Source organism: Artemia franciscana, chromosome 8, assembly GCF_032884065.1.
Source record: "Artemia franciscana chromosome 8, ASM3288406v1, whole genome shotgun sequence".
NCBI classification, from domain to species: Eukaryota; Metazoa; Arthropoda; class Branchiopoda; order Anostraca; family Artemiidae; genus Artemia; species Artemia franciscana.
Genome location: NC_088870.1, coordinates 8,673,276 through 8,689,080, shown reverse-complemented (window position 1 = coordinate 8,689,080; position 15,805 = coordinate 8,673,276). Strand labels below are relative to the sequence as shown.

The window sequence follows — 15,805 nt, the reverse complement described above, 5'->3', positions numbered from 1 at the left end:
TCTGGAAAAAAGGAAAAATTAAGAAAAAAAAAGCAAATCCACTAAAATAACACTAAAAAGTAAACATAAAAAAAGAAACGGATAAATGGTGGAGAGGGGTAAATGAGAACTAAATACAATAAAAAAAGAAGGAATGGTACTAAAGTATTAAATAAAAATATAGTGACTTGAAATTAAGATTAGTACAAAAAAAACCAAAAATAAACCTATTTTGTCAAACACTTAAATCTTTTTTGTTGAATCTGACTTTTATGAAACCGCTATAAAGCGAACTTTCGCATACTTTTTTTTTGCATGACTGTTTTATCTATTTGACTGTTAGATGTCATGAACTTGCCTAGTATTTACGGGGAAAGCTAATACACTAAAAATAATATAACAAAGTAAATACAGCAAAGAAAGTAGTAGATAAATATGTTATTTATTTATAATTAAAAACTCAAATAAAAAAAGAGAAGTAAATGAGAACCAAACACAATAAAAAATAATTATACTATAGTAAAAATAAAAATATAGTGACTTAAAATAAAGATTAGTACAATAAAATAAAAAAAAACCTTTTTAAACACTAAATCTTTTGTTTGTATCCAACTTTTATGAGACTATTCTAAACTAAACCTTTCGCTTACTCTTCATGACTGACCAAATAAGCAAGCATTAACATTCTTTAGATTTTCCGTCTCGATATGAAAAGCAGTGAAATTATTCCTCTTCAATTTTCTTCACAGGGTGTTTTACAGACTGCCAGATTTGCCCAGGAAAGTTTAACTCGCCAAAAAATTGCATGTTTAATCGATTTTAGTCAGTTTTCTTTTGGCAAGCTGTTATATGCTTATTTTGATTAATTTTACTCCAGCAGCATTTTCTTATTAATATTCCTATACACTTCACGAAAGCAGGACAACATAATTTGAGATGATTTCTTCCAACTGGAGTTAAGCAACCCCATTTTTTCTACCACTTTGTCCCGGTCTGTCAATGTTTGAATGGTACCTACGAGAAAAAAAATTTAGTTTTAACAAAAGAGCAGTTTACATGCAAAACATTTGCTCAAAAAATGTTTTTAAGGCAGCACAAGTTTTTATAAGCTACGCAAACCTAGACCAAAAAAACCCAAACCGAAGAGAAGTTGGCTATGTTTGATATAAGGCAAAGAGTTGAATTAAAAGTTTCGATGTATTTTTATTTTCTTTTTTTTTACTCTAGTCACTTCTTCGCTTTTTGTATGAAATAAGGCCTTTCTTAATTTCCTTTGGAGTTGTTGCATTTTTTTTCCTCATTTTAGCCTTGATAAGTAAAGTTCTTTTTTTTATTTCTGTGCGCCTGTTTTGACTCTTTTTATTAGACCTTTTTTAGACTTAGATCGTTTGACGCATAGTTGTGTATAGGGCAGCAATGTTTCACCTCCTAGTTAGAAGTCCTGAGATAAAAAGCATACTTTATTGGGGGATGATCGTAAAACTCTTGCCTCATCTTCAAGCGAACGATCAATAGTTATTTGTTGTCCACCACTCAGGAATACCCCGTACCAAAAAACACTGGAAGTTGTCCTTGCCTCATTCGACACTAGTGTCGCCACCTTCTAAGTCAGGCTTCGTTGCCTTTTTTGTGTTGCGAGAGCAACACTTTGGTTTTGTCCCGTTTTTTTTTGGTTTTTTGTTGTTATTTTTTTTCCTATGCCGCCGATCTCGGCTTATTCCAGGAAACTGGTAAGGGTTTAACCTGTGAGGTTTTTACGGAAAGTGTGGGCCTCAGGCTGGATTGACGAATATGGCATTACATTTTGGAAAGCTCCGTAGAACTCTTGCCTGGGGCCAAAAAGGATGGTTTTTGCCTGTCCACGAGCCAGAGCCTATGGTGAGCGAAGTGAAGCGGAGTTATGTAGCCTATTTCAGAGAGGAGTATCTGAACTTGTGCAGCCAAGCTTTGGTTTCATCAAACCCTGTTTCTGCTTTCGAGTGGAAAGCTCCGTTCTAGCAGGCAAGCAGGCAGGCACCGTTTTCAAATTGAATATGGACTAAAATCTATAAGTGTTAAATATATGCGGCAGCTACCCGGCCCCACAGCCAATATATCTTCTTTGAGTGATAAATAGAAAAATTTACAGAAGCAAAAAAGCGGCATTTTCCCACGGCTCCGAAAGTGCTGCCGTGATTTTGGCTGGGTTTATCATTTGTTTTTTCGGACCTAGGATTGAGATAAAGAAATGTTATCTGATGTACCTCTTAAACTTTAAGAGTTATGTCACTGCTAAAGAAATTGGAGCTTCTCCTTTGCTCCTTTCTAAGTGGTGACGTTAGAAAGTTGACCTACGTCAAAAAAATCAACTTTTGAACTAAGACAGATAGAATTTTTTTGGACGGCAGTCGATAGCTCTTGATGAGCTGATCAAAGTATATTCATCCATTTTTTTGTACAAAAATTCCTTCATAAGATAAACTAGTTTGAAAGTTTCAAGGGTTTGACAACTTCAGTAGTAGGGTACACACTGAAACCGAAAATAAGCCGATACCAATTGTGAGACATGTAGGGTACTTGTAAGGAAAGGTAGGCTGTTAGCTCATAATCATCTTCGGCAGTGAGGGGTTTGCATTTTTCTATTTGGTGTACCTATTATTTGTTTCCAGTTTATTTGATGGTAAGACCGAGTTGATTCCAGTGGTAAGACATGTAGGGGACTTGTAAGTAATAATCGTCTGTTAGGCTACAATCATCTTTAGTGAAGAGGGGTTTGTAAATTTTTCTAGTTGGTGTAGCCTACCCATACTCACGGTAACCTAGAATTAAGTGTTTACGCAACGGGTACAAACGATAACGTAAAACAGCGAGGCAGTTTTGTATTAATTAATAGAGTGTCATCTACGGTACTTTGATCCTGAAAAGCTACGGATAGCTTGAAAATACCAACTAGATTATATAAGATATTGTTCCAAGTCTTGATCCTTCACGATGTCTACGATTGAAAAGGATGAAGTTCAACTGGCCGCTAAGTCAATTTAGTCCTTTCGTTCGATATTCTTTTGTTATTGTTGTTTTTTCGACGCTGAGGAATAGCCTTTGATCATGTGATTACTGATCGTGTTCTTCTTTGAACATAACGGTTTAAAGGCTACGTTAGGCTAGCAACTTCAGCGTTTAACCGATAGCAAAGAAGCAAAACCAAAGTGTTGCTCTCGCAACACTTGTGGCAATGTGGCAACAAAGGTTGCCGCAACACTTCACGTTGCTCAGGCAGCGTAGGTCTAGTTGAAGTTGCTTTGTGAGCAACCTGATCTGGGTGTTTTTCATAAAGCTAAATTTTCACAGTATTTTGTATTTCTACTGTTGTTCTATTTCGCAAGAATTTCCTATTACTGTGTTTCTTTTTCTAAAGTTGCAAGCTAGCGTCTATTTCATTTAAGCGTGTTTTGTGTCTGGTAAACTTAAATAAAAAAAAAAAAAAGATTCACGGGTGTAAGTTGAATTAAAAGTGTTAAAACCTTTTAGTGGAAAATTTCTCTGTCACTATAGTTCCGACAAACAGGAAAGTAAATATTAGCCACATGCTGAATTTCAGACAAAATTCGATATGAAAAGTATACTGAGACAAAGATCACTAATTTTCTTTAGGATAGCAACAAATTGGCAAAGGCACCATAAAAGGCGGTATGTAACCAAACATAAATTTTGTTTACACAAGATAAGCCTTTTATATTATGTAACATACCTCTTTTCGAATTACTGCTGCTGATTCCTTCAACTTGTTTATTTGATGCATCTATTGATTATTGCATAGATTGTTTCCAGAATTTTAAGAACTTTATGCAATTTATTTTCTTTTTGAATTTTAATCCCTTCTAGGGCTGAAGTGCCTCTCCCCAGAAGAAAATTAAGGGCTGAATTAAGGCTCTTAATGATGGATTGTTTTTACACTTACCAAGTATTTAGTTTGTTCTACCGACTTTGTTTGTCAATGACTGTTGCTAAGCTTTTAATTCTCATGAGTTTAAACATGCTTTTTCACTATTTATTCAATTACTAATTGATTGCCATATTTAGTCAATTTTTCGTAGTTCATGTAATTGACTTACCAATAAAGTGAACATACCACTCGATGCCTTTTTTTATGTTCTTTACGATTGTAATAATCGCTTCTATCGCAAATTCCAATTTAAGCACTTTCTGACCTAATCCAACCTAATCTAGCCTAACTAACCTAACTATAAATAATTTTGGTGCTGGGAAAACGTAGTATTATTTTGTCAAAAACGACCGAAAACGCATACTTTAATTGGAAATTTGGCGTCAAGGAAGAAGAAGACGGCATAACCGGCATAATTAAATGTATTTATCCAACTTAATCGTAGAAAATCCGTGCTTGTGGATTATATTAAATTTAAAAAGTGGATTTATAATGAAACAGTAAGTTCGAGACCAAATGTTTTAAAGTTTGAGTCCAATGTTTTAAGCCTTTTTTATGCCCCATATTCTTGTCCTTTTCAAGAGCTCGAAAAGTGCTTAAATTTAAATTTGCGATAGTACCGATTATTATGTTCGTAAAGAACATAAAAAAAGGCATCCAGTTGTATGTTCACTTTATTGGTAAGTCAATTATATGAGCTGCGAAAAATTTACCCCATATTTTAAGATAGGACATTTCAACAAACCTGTTCTACCATTCTTTTCCCGTTCATAGTTTAAAATAGAACAGAGTAATGTCCAATTCAAAGACCACCATTTTTTTCACATCCTAATTTACTTCTTCAACTAAAGTCATCGCATTTGCAACACAAGAGCTGCGACATGATGACGAATGGTTTGGACCTCTATTCTTATGGTCTTTCTGCTTTTAGCAAAAGAACATTTTTATTACTCGTTCCCATTTTGGGTGTTGGAACCTAAACGTGTTTAAGCATAAACAAGACAGATTAAAGCAATAAAGTGGACACTGACTGTATGAGAAATGGAACCAATTTGCTTGAGTGATTTCAAGATGAATAGTTTGTGATCCATTCCAAAATATATTGCAACTCATAATGCAATTGATCAAAGCCATCATAATTTTATTTAATCCTAAAAACAAGTGGAGTTATAAATTCTATAAAAACGAAACTGTTTCGGGGATGAAGCTAAATATCGTAGCCTTGCTTTTCAGCATATGAAATCCCTTTACCAGGCACGTGCACAGGTTTGTTTTTAATAAAGTTTAATAATAATATTTATTTGTTGCATTTACTAATTAAAAACATTCATAAGAATAAGAAGTGCCCCGAAATTCAGAAAAACATAGGAGTCGGTCCTTGAGGCTCCCCCTTCTACGTAAGTACTTGCCTTACCATTTACTAAAACGACAAATTTGCCTAGAGAAACCTTGCCCCTCTCAGTCTCACCTCAAAGTCTGCTGCTACTGGACCCTTTTCTTACCAAGCCCTTCAAGGTCTTACTGAACTATCACAGCTATATGTAAACAAACAGTTCGTGGCAAGAAACTGTAAGTAAGGAGTGATGCAGCTGAATGGTAACCGAAACTAAGAAACAGAGGTTCTATAACAATAGATTCATCAAAAGAAACAAATTTTGATGATTATTCATAATAAGAAAATTCAACAAATTTAATTTTACCCATCAAAAGTTACGAACCTGAAAAAATTTGCCCAATTTTTTAAAAAGGAGGAAAACGACCCCATAATATCAAGCAATCTTGATGCTCTTTAAGAAATGACACCATCAGATTCAGCATTCCCCAGGGGTGATTGTGTCAAATTAGTGATCGTAGAAGATCAGGAGAGGGCTTATTTGATCGGAAATCAAAAGTTCAAGTGTACTTTTTGATTGACCAAAAATATTGAAGGGCAGCAAGCCCCCCCCCTTCCGCGCTCATTTTTCCCCAAAGTCACCCAATAAAAATTTTGAGAGAACCATATTTTTTAAGCATGGTCAAAAAATCTAATAACTATGTCTTTGAGGATGACTTGACCCTCAGAGTCCCCGAAGGAAATATTGCAAGCTATGAGCTTTGCTTATTTTTTGAAAATACTATTGATTATTGGGAAGCATACAAACATTTTTCAGAGTTTTGTCTGGTGGAGGGGTGCTACCTAAGAGGATCTTCCCATGGATGAACTTTTCGTGGTGGAGGGGAATTATCCATGGGCGGAGCCACATTTCTCAGTACTACTTAACGATAAGAAATTAAATAAACAAACATATTTTTCAACTGAAAGTAAGGAGCAAGATTAAAACTTAAAATGAACAGAAATTATTGCAAACTTACGAACGGGTGAGAGGGTTGTTGGAGGGAAGTAATTCTTAAAAATTAGAAAAAAATGAGATATTTTCAGCTTACGAACGGGTGATCAGATCTCAATGAAATTTGATGTTTAGAAGGATATCGTGTCTTAGAGTTCTTATTTTAAATCCCGACCGGATCTGGTGACGGGGGCGGGGAGTCGGGAGGGGGAAACCTAAGACTTGGAAAACACTAAGAGTGGAGGAATCGGGATGAAACATGGTGGGGAAAATAAACACAAGTCCTAGATAGATGATTGACATAAACGGAACGGATCCGCTCTCTTTGGGGTAGTTGGGGGGTATTTCTGAAAAATTAAAAAAAACGAGGTATTTTCAACTTACGAACGGGTGATCGGATCTCAATGAAATTTGATATTTAGAAGGATATCTTGGCTCAGAGCTCTTATTTTAAACCCGACCAGATCTGGTGACATTGGGGGGGGATTTGGGAGGGGGAAACCTAAAACTTGGAAAACACTTAGAGTGGAGGGATCGGGATGAAACTTGGTGGAGAAAAAAACACGAGTCCTAGATACATGATTGACATAACCAGAACAGATCCGCTCTCTTTGGGGTAGTTAGGGGGGTTTAATTCTGAAAAATTAGAAAAAATGAGGTATTTTTAACTTACGAACGGGTGATTGAATCTCCATGAAATTTGATATTTAGAAGGATATCGTGTCTCAAAGCTCTTATTTTAAATTCTGACCGGATCTGGGGACATTGGGGGAAGTTTGGGGTGGGGAAACCTAAAATGATGGAAAACGCTTAGATTGGAGGGATTGGGATGAAACTTGGTGGGAAAAATAAGCAGCAGTCTTGCATACGTTATTTGTATAATTGGAACGGATCCGATCAATTGCGGGGGGGGGGGGGGGTAATTCTGAAAAATAAGAAAAAATTACGTATTTTTAACTTACGAAAGAGTGATCGGATCTTCATGAAACTTCATATTTAGAAGGACCTCGTAACTCAGATATCTTATTTTAAATCTCAACCGGATCAAGCATAATTGGGGGGGGACAGTTGGGGGGACCGGAAATCTTAGAAAATACTTAAAGCGTTGAGATCGGGACGAAACTGGATGGGAAGAATAGAAACCTGTCTAAGATACGTGACTGACATAACTGGACCGGATCTGCTCTCTTTGGTGGAATTGGGGGGGGGGGGGTAATCTTGAAAATTGAGGTATTTGTAACTTACGAAAGGGCGACCAGATCTTAATGAAATTTGATATTTAGAAGGATCTTGTGCTTTAAAGTTCTAATTTCAAATTCCGACCAGATCCTGTGACATTCGGGGGAGTTGGAGGGGGAAACCGGAATTCTTGGAAGACATGAAAATTGGGGTATTTATATCTTACGAATAGATGATCGGATCGTGATGAAATTTGATTTTAGAAGGAATTCATGTCTCAGAGCTCTTATTTCAAATACCGACCAGATCTTTTGACATTGGGGGGAGCTGGAGGGGGAAATCTTGGAAAAACACTTGGAGTGGAGGAATCGGGATGAAGCTTGGTGGATAGAATAAACAAATGTCCTTGATACGTGATTGACAGAATCGTACTGCATTCGCTCTCTTTGGGGGAGCTGGGGGGAGGGGTTCAGTGATTTGGCGAGTTCGGTGCTTCTGGACGTGCTAGGGCGATGAAAATTTGTAGGCGTGTCAGGGAGCTGCACAATTTGACTTGATAAAGTCGTTTTCCCAGATTCGACCATCTGGGGGGCAAAAGGGAGAGGAAAAATTAGAAAAAATTAGGTATTTATAACTTACGAGTGGGTGATCGGATATTAATGAATTTTGATATTTAGAAGGACTTTGTGACTCAGAGCTCTTATTTTAAATCTTAACCGACATTAAGCCTCTTATTTTCCTTTTAAATCAATCTATTGATTCATAGAATTTTGTTATAGCTCATACCATATGATCTCTTGGCTCTTAGCTCTTCTCGCCTCGTCACAAGTGCCATATGAGCTCTTAGCTCTTGTTTTATTTTTACAGTGAATTGGTGAAGATATAATACACTTTTAATTGAATATCGAATTAATCTAAAGTGTATAAAATTTCTAATTCTAACACGTGTAGAATGCTAGTGAGGTCCGGTTTCAAGCAATTAATAAAGAAACGAAAAACTCTGGGTTGTTTGGGCCTCTTATTAGGCCTCTTATTAGGCCTCTTATTTGGGCCTCTTATATCTCCCTCTTATTAGGAAGTAATATAATTTCACAGTCTTTGCAAAAATATAACATTTCTGACCAAAAATGTTTTTAAAGCTGTTCGTTAATGGAAAAATTCTACAGGCTTTGCCATTCGAAAATATTCTTCGTTCTACAATGCAATTGATGAAAGCCACCATATTTGTATTAAGAAAAATTTTGCACGTAAAAAGCAAAGATTGAACCTAGTTGTCAATTGTTCGGTAAATTTATTGGCTGGTAGTAACAAAAAACTAAAAAAAGAAACAATAGGCAAAACAGTGTTACGTTTGAAAGTATCCTTATCAGCATGAAAAATTCTTGAAGACCCAAATTTGTTATTAATCAAAGCGAGAAGTCTCTAAGAGTCATTATCGTCTTACTTGAAGTAAAACATGGATGACATGAACTATTTTATGTCTAAACTCTGTTTTTTTGGTATTCTGGTAAAAATTTTAAGAAATTATTCTGTCCATTGTAACCCTTTTATTTTTGTTTTGCAGAGCCCTGAAAGACAAAAAACTATAAATAGGCCCATTGTGTGGACTTAAAATTGTACTCTGTACCTGTATGTTTCTACTCTCTTTCAACTATTAAATAAAAAAAAAAACAGTTTTTTTTTTTAAACTGAAAGTAACGAGTGACATTCAGATTTAAACCGAACGGAAATTACTCCGTACTTGAAAGGGGCTTTTCTCCTCAACGCCCCGCCCTTTACGCTAAAGTTTGACTCTTTCTCTTAAATCTACTTTTTAAAACGGTAACAGCTTTAGCGTAAAGAGCGGAGCGTTGAGGAGGAAAAGCCTCTTTCATATATGGAGTAATTTCTGTTCGTTTTAAGTCTTAATGTCGCCTTACTTTCAGTTTAAAAACTTTTTTTATTTAATTTCTGAACGTTTTTGAATTAATGCATGTTTTGATTTTTGCTCTCAGCAAATAATTAATTAAAACGATATTTCCATATTATTTTTTTGGCTAAAAGGCTTTCCCGTAGTTTTAATTCGAAGATTTTGAGAAGAAAAGGAGCGGGGGAGGAGGCCTAGTTGCCCTCCAATTTTTGATTACTTAAAAAGGCAAATAGAACTTTTAATTTTTTACGTACATTTTCATAAGTAAAAAATATACGTAGCTTACGAATTAACTTACATGACGAACTTCTACATTCTTATGTTTTTATTACGTATATGAGGGGGTTGATCCCCTCGTCAATACCTCGCTCTTTACACTAAAGCTTAAATTTTCTCCCAATTCCTTAAGAATGACCCCTGAATTACAAAGGCCGTAGAATAAATAGAATGAAATTACTAAAAATACTTTGGCGTAAAGAGTAAGGTATTACGAGGAGGTGAACCCCTCATATGTGTATTAATTTCTGTTTGTTTTAAGTTTTAATGCTGCTCCTTAATTTCAGTTGGAAAAAACTATTCATATTTATTTTTACATTGTTTTTTAAATAATGCTAGACAATTTTGTCCCCCCTTGATTGAAATTCTCCTCCCCCATGACAAATTCCTCCATGAAAAGATCCTCCCACGTAGCCCCCCTTCAACTTTTTCCCTTCACGCCAAAAATATCCCCCTGAAAACGTCTGTATACTTCCCAATAACCATTACTATATGTAAACACTGGTCAAAGTTTGTAATTTGTAGACCCTCCCACGGGAACTGTGGGGGAGTAAGTCGCCCCAAAGACACAGTTATTAGGTTTTTCGACTATAGTGAATAAAATGGCTATCTCTATTTTGATCCGGTGACTTTGGGGAAAAATGAGCGTGAGAGGGGGCCTAGGTGCCCTCCATTTTTTATCACTTTTGAAAGGGCACTAGAACTTTTAATTTCGGTTATAATGAGCCCTCTTGCGACATTCTAGGACCACTGAGTCAATACGATCATCCCTGGGAAAAAAAATAAACAAATAAACGCGCATCCGTGATCTGTCTTTTGGCAGAAAATTCGAAATTCCACATTTTTGTAGATTGGAGCTTGAACCTTCTAGAATCGGGTTCTCTGATACGCTGAATCTGATGGTGTGGTATTCTATAAGATTATATGGCTTTTAGGGGGTGTTTCCCCCTATTTTCTGGAATAAGGCAAATTTTCTCAGGCTCGTAACTTTTGAGGGTAAGACTAAATTTGATGAAACTTATATATTTAACGAAACCTTATTTTCTACGAAACCTGAAGATATTTAAACTAGGGTGATTTCTTTTCCTTCTTTTTTAATACACAAAGAATATATCATTCTTTGCTGAAATACATTCTAATAGCTCAAAATTATTTTATTATAAAATTGAATGATATTCTAGGTTCCTTAAAAAAATCAACCGTAACCTCTCATTACATTTGAATTTCGGCTTTTGACCAATGGATGGAGAGTAATTTAGATTAGCAATTTCTAAGATGAGCATTTAAAGCTTCAAAAATAAGTTTTAAAACGTGATTATTAATTTTACTTTGACTTTTTGTCTTAATTTTACAACCATCTCCTTCCGCTCAAATCATAACAGCATTCATATTCTTTATTAGGTGTCAAAACTGTCTATATGAGTTCAATTCAAAAATTTGTCAAATACCCCAGTCGTGCAATTGTAAGCCTGTCGCGACCTCTATTTTGCTTCAATCATTCGACTGTCGGCAAGCTGTCAGAAGAGGGTTTGAACAAAAGAACCAGAGTTTTGGGGTGGAACGAATAGGTGGCGGAGAAAGGCACATCTGCTCATCAGTAGGCTAGTTACAAATAATAGGCAAGTGATTTGTTCTTTCAATGAAACCTATCTGAGTTTGACAAAAAGGGTTTCGACTCTTATTTTTGCTGCTTTAGCATTGTTTTATTCTAGCTAATGTTGTTTCTGCTGTTCTGCTATTTTAGCAGTACCAGCTATAACATTGATACATCGGTAGCATGGCAAGTATAATTTGAACTTGATAACGAATAGTTGTGTATAGAGGTTAGCCTAAACCAAAATCGAGTAATTCTCGGAAGCTGAGAAGAATAGAAGAAAAAAATAGACAATTCAAAGGATAACTTGAAATAAAATAATAAGAAAAGTCGTCAGAATTGAATCAGGTTTCATTTTAAGAATTTGACTTGCATATTAAACTGTTTAATTAAAGAATTTCAAAAAACAAAGAGGGTGATACGAGAAAAAAGAGACAGTGATGTAGCTGGGGCGTTGGGAGGGGGCATAGGGACATACTTGTCCCCAGCTGTAGCATTCTCTGGGGTGCCGTTAAGATAAGCTGTTTTTTATTTTAAGTGCATTTGACACAGAAAACTCGGTGACATCTAGGAGATAATTAACTGAAACTTTCAGAGAGTTTTAGGGGGGCCAAGGTCTCACGAGGTGAATTTGCTCTAAGGCAAAAACGGTCAACGACATTACACTTATGCCTGAAAAGGGTAGTGACAACCTTTGGAAGGACCTGAAGGATATCAAGGGTTGAACAAGGCAGATAAGGTAAACACCGTACGACTGCACATCAGGTCGTAACCAAACTGCATCAGTACAACGAAAGCGCCTGTGTACTTTTAATTTGAAATTTTACTTTTCCGTTTTGTACACTTTAAAGCCAGGGGCAAATTTGAAAGAAACCCTAAAAATTCCCAACAGTACTATAAAACAATTTAAAATATTTGATTTTCTCATTTCTAAGGTGACTTTGGTACATTTAACCCCCCTTCTCCTGATGATAAAATCCACTTTATATACATTCCAGTTCACTTGAGCAGCCTTCCCGTAGTGAAATATTAGGGTTTCCCGTTATTTATTGTAAAATATAATAGGAAAGCATAAAGTTGGCTCTATGTTAATCTATTAGGGGGTGGTGGTATAAAGGGAAGCATAGGACCTTCAGAAATGAAATAAGTAAGTATTTACGATTTTTTTAGAGTAGTTTTCATGATTTTTCGCAGTTTCCTTCAAATTTGCCCCTGTCCTTAAAGTTTACGTTCAGTTCTCTTCAGCCAATAATTTAGATACCTTTCAGATGATATTAAAATGTAAACACAGATATCTATTGTAAGGGTTTAAATGACATTCAAATTTCCCTTTGAATGGATGAAATTATTCCATTTTCGTAACTATTTCCAAAAGTGTAGTGACTTGTCATCACAACTTTGGTGAATTACTTCTAATGCTGAATGAAAAGGAATATTTCCCCCTCAAAATGGTCCTAGCAGTGTCGGAGGCACTGAACCGTCATGTTTTTTGAATCTGGAAAGTCCAGACCTGGTGTCCCCCAAACACTATCTTTAATATAGGTCCTCGTGCTAGAGTTCTTGAAAGCCACTAGATGTCCTCTCTTCAATTTTGGCTGATTAATAGAATTGCCTATTGGGTTGATAAATAGCTATAAATAGCTATTGGGACTAGACTTTATATTTCCTACTGGCGGTTTGAATTTCTGCTTCTTGAACCTTCAGCCAGGAAGAGCAATTGTACTTTTACACACTCTTTCTCCTTACCGTCATTATATCAAACGGTTCGTGGTAACGAACTGCGGTAAGCAGCGACCCGGCTCAATAGTAACACAAACTCTAAAAAACGGAATTTTGATACAGATAGATAAGTTTCATCAAATCTAGTTTTACCCATCAAAAGTTACGAGCCAGAGAAAATGTGCCTTATTTTGGAAAATAGGGGGAAACCCCCTCAAACATCATAGTGTCTTACCAAAAATCACACCATCACATTCAGCTTATCAGCAAACCCTACTGTAGAAGTTTTAAGTGCCTATCTACAAAAATATGGAATTTTGTATTTTTGACCAGAAGACCGATCGCGGGTGCGTTTTTATTTGTTTTTTCCCAGGAGTGATCTTATCGACCCAATGGTCCTAGAATATCGCGAAACGGCTCGTTCTAACGGAAATTAAAAGTTCTAGTGCCCTTTTTAAGTGACCAAAAAATTAGACGGCACCTAGGCCCCCTCCCACGCTCATTTTTTCCCCAAAGTCACCGAATAAAAATTTTGAGATAGTTATTTTGTTCAGCATAATCGAAAAACCTAATAACTGTGTCTTTGGGGTGAATTAATCCCCCAGAGTCCCCGAGTGAGGGGCTGTAAGTCACAAACTTTGACCATTGTTTACATATAGAAATGGTTATTGGGAAGAATACAGACGTTTTCAGGGGGGTTCCCGGTTGGGGGAGGGGGTCGAGAGAAGGAGTTACATGGTGTGATCTTTCCATGGAGAATTTATCAAGGGGGAAGAGAAATTCCATAAAAGGGCGGAGAATTTTCTAGTATTCTTTAAAAAAAAACAATGAACAAATTAACATGACAAAGTTCCCCCAACTGTATGTAAGAAGCAGCATTAAATTTAAAACGAACAGAAGTTATTACCGTGTATGAGGAGGTTCATCTCCTCCTAAATACCTCTCTCTGTACGCTCAAGTATTTTTTGTAATTTCAGCTATTTATTCTGTGACCTTAGTGATTCAAGTGTCATTCTTAAAGAATTGGGATAAAATTTAGGCTTTAGTGTAAAGAGCGAAGTATTGACGAGGGGGCGAACTCTCTCTTATACATAATAAAAATATACGAATTAGAAGCTCGTTACTTAAGCTAATTCGTAAGTTACGCATATTAATTACTAACAAAAACGTTCGTAAAAAAAATTAAAGTTCTAGTTGCCTTTTTAAGTAACCGAAAAATTAGAGGGGAAATAGGCCTCCTACCCCACCCTTTTTTCTCTAAATCGACCAATCAAAACTATGAGAAAGCCATTTAGTCACAGAAAAATTAATATGCAAATTTCGTTTTAATCATTTATTTGTGGAGAGCCAAAATCAAAACATGTATTAATTCAAAAACTTTCAGAAATTAAACAAAAAAATAAGCTTTTTTTCAACTGAAATTAAGGAGCGACACTTAAACTTAAAACGAAGAGAAATTACTCCGTATATGAGAGGCTCTACTCCTTCCTAAACGCCCCACTCTACGCTTTGTTATTTTGTTGTTTTAAAAGGTAGAGCTGTGAGAAAGGGTCAAACTTTAGCGTAAAGAGCGGGGCGTTTAGCAGGGAGTAGGCCCTTTCATATATGGAGTAATTTATGTTCGTTTTAAATTTTATTTTCGCTCCTTACTTTCAGTTGAAAAAAATTGTTTTTTTTTTATTTAATTTCTCCAAGCCTCTATTTGGAGCTGTGTTGACTCTGGCTAAACGTACAGAATCACGACACTGCCTTCATTCTAAAGAAATAACCAGCAACACCAGGATAACTTAACAAATATTTTATCATAACAGATTTATTAATTAATTTATTAATCATTAATTAATAATGTCTTTATTAACTAATAGATAATTACTTAAATGCTTAATAATAATTGTTATAATTAATAAACGATAATGTAAAAATTAGTAAAAATTAATTACTATTTTTATGGATTAAAAATAATAATTAATTAATTGATTAGGCTAATGGTGGGTTATCTTATTGGCTCTTAAGGTCAATACTTACCTCGTTCGGATAGATTGCTGGTGCGAAACCAAGAAATATTTAAGATCTTGAATAGCACAAGTCGTTTGTAGGTATTGTCCCTGTGGCATCGACTAGACATACCATACAGGCAATTAGATCTCCTCTCATTAATTTTTACAAACTCATAAAAAAAGTTGATCGTATTCCACACAAAGGAAGTGACTTGAAAAATGATGGCTAAAACTCATTTTATGCACTCACATTGAATTGGTGCTACCCCAAACAATATCTTTGATATTGGCCACTCATCAAGTATACCTTGCAAGCCACCAGGTCACAAAAAATATCTTTTGTTTATTTTTGGTCGATTCTCAATATAAATATATCGATCAAATTCATCACAAACTAAGCAACAAGAAAATAGATGAAAACTCATTTTTTGCACTTAACACGTTTTGGGTCCGGAATTTGGAGACATGGTGGCTCACAAACACTATTTTCAATATTGGTCCTCAAGCAAGGACCTATTTCAAACTGAATCTCATAAGCATTTACCAGTTCTTGCAGTAATGAAAAATAGATGCTTGTAGCGTTATAGGATTTTCTCGAAAAGAGGATTTAAGGATGTTAATACTATAAGCTCTTTAGTAAATTCATGGCTAGTCTCAGCATTACCTTTTAAGTAATGCTAACTTCACAAAGAGTATTTTGCCGATGAAAATACTACTATGGATTCCATAAAAACAGCTTTATCTATGACTACAAAAAAAACGAAAAAAAGGAAACTGTTTTAATTCCTGGTCTGATTTTTTCTTGAATATATATGTGTCTTTTACATACAAAGTAAAATAAGAGTTTTCTAGACGAAATTAAAGGGAGAGATTAAAACTTTAAGCGAACAGAAATTAACCAGT

General features: G+C 35.5%; 1 long non-coding RNA gene across 1 annotated transcript; it reads right to left on the bottom strand.

Annotated features, from left to right (window-relative positions):
* Positions 1-405: 405 nt before the first annotated feature.
* Positions 406-15,460, bottom strand: LOC136029942 (uncharacterized). The gene is made up of 2 exons (XR_010618143.1): positions 14,931-15,460; positions 406-993 (listed from the first exon to the last, which is right to left on the bottom strand). It is a non-coding gene; the product is annotated as an uncharacterized LOC136029942 (long non-coding RNA).
* Positions 15,461-15,805: the final 345 nt, after the last annotated feature.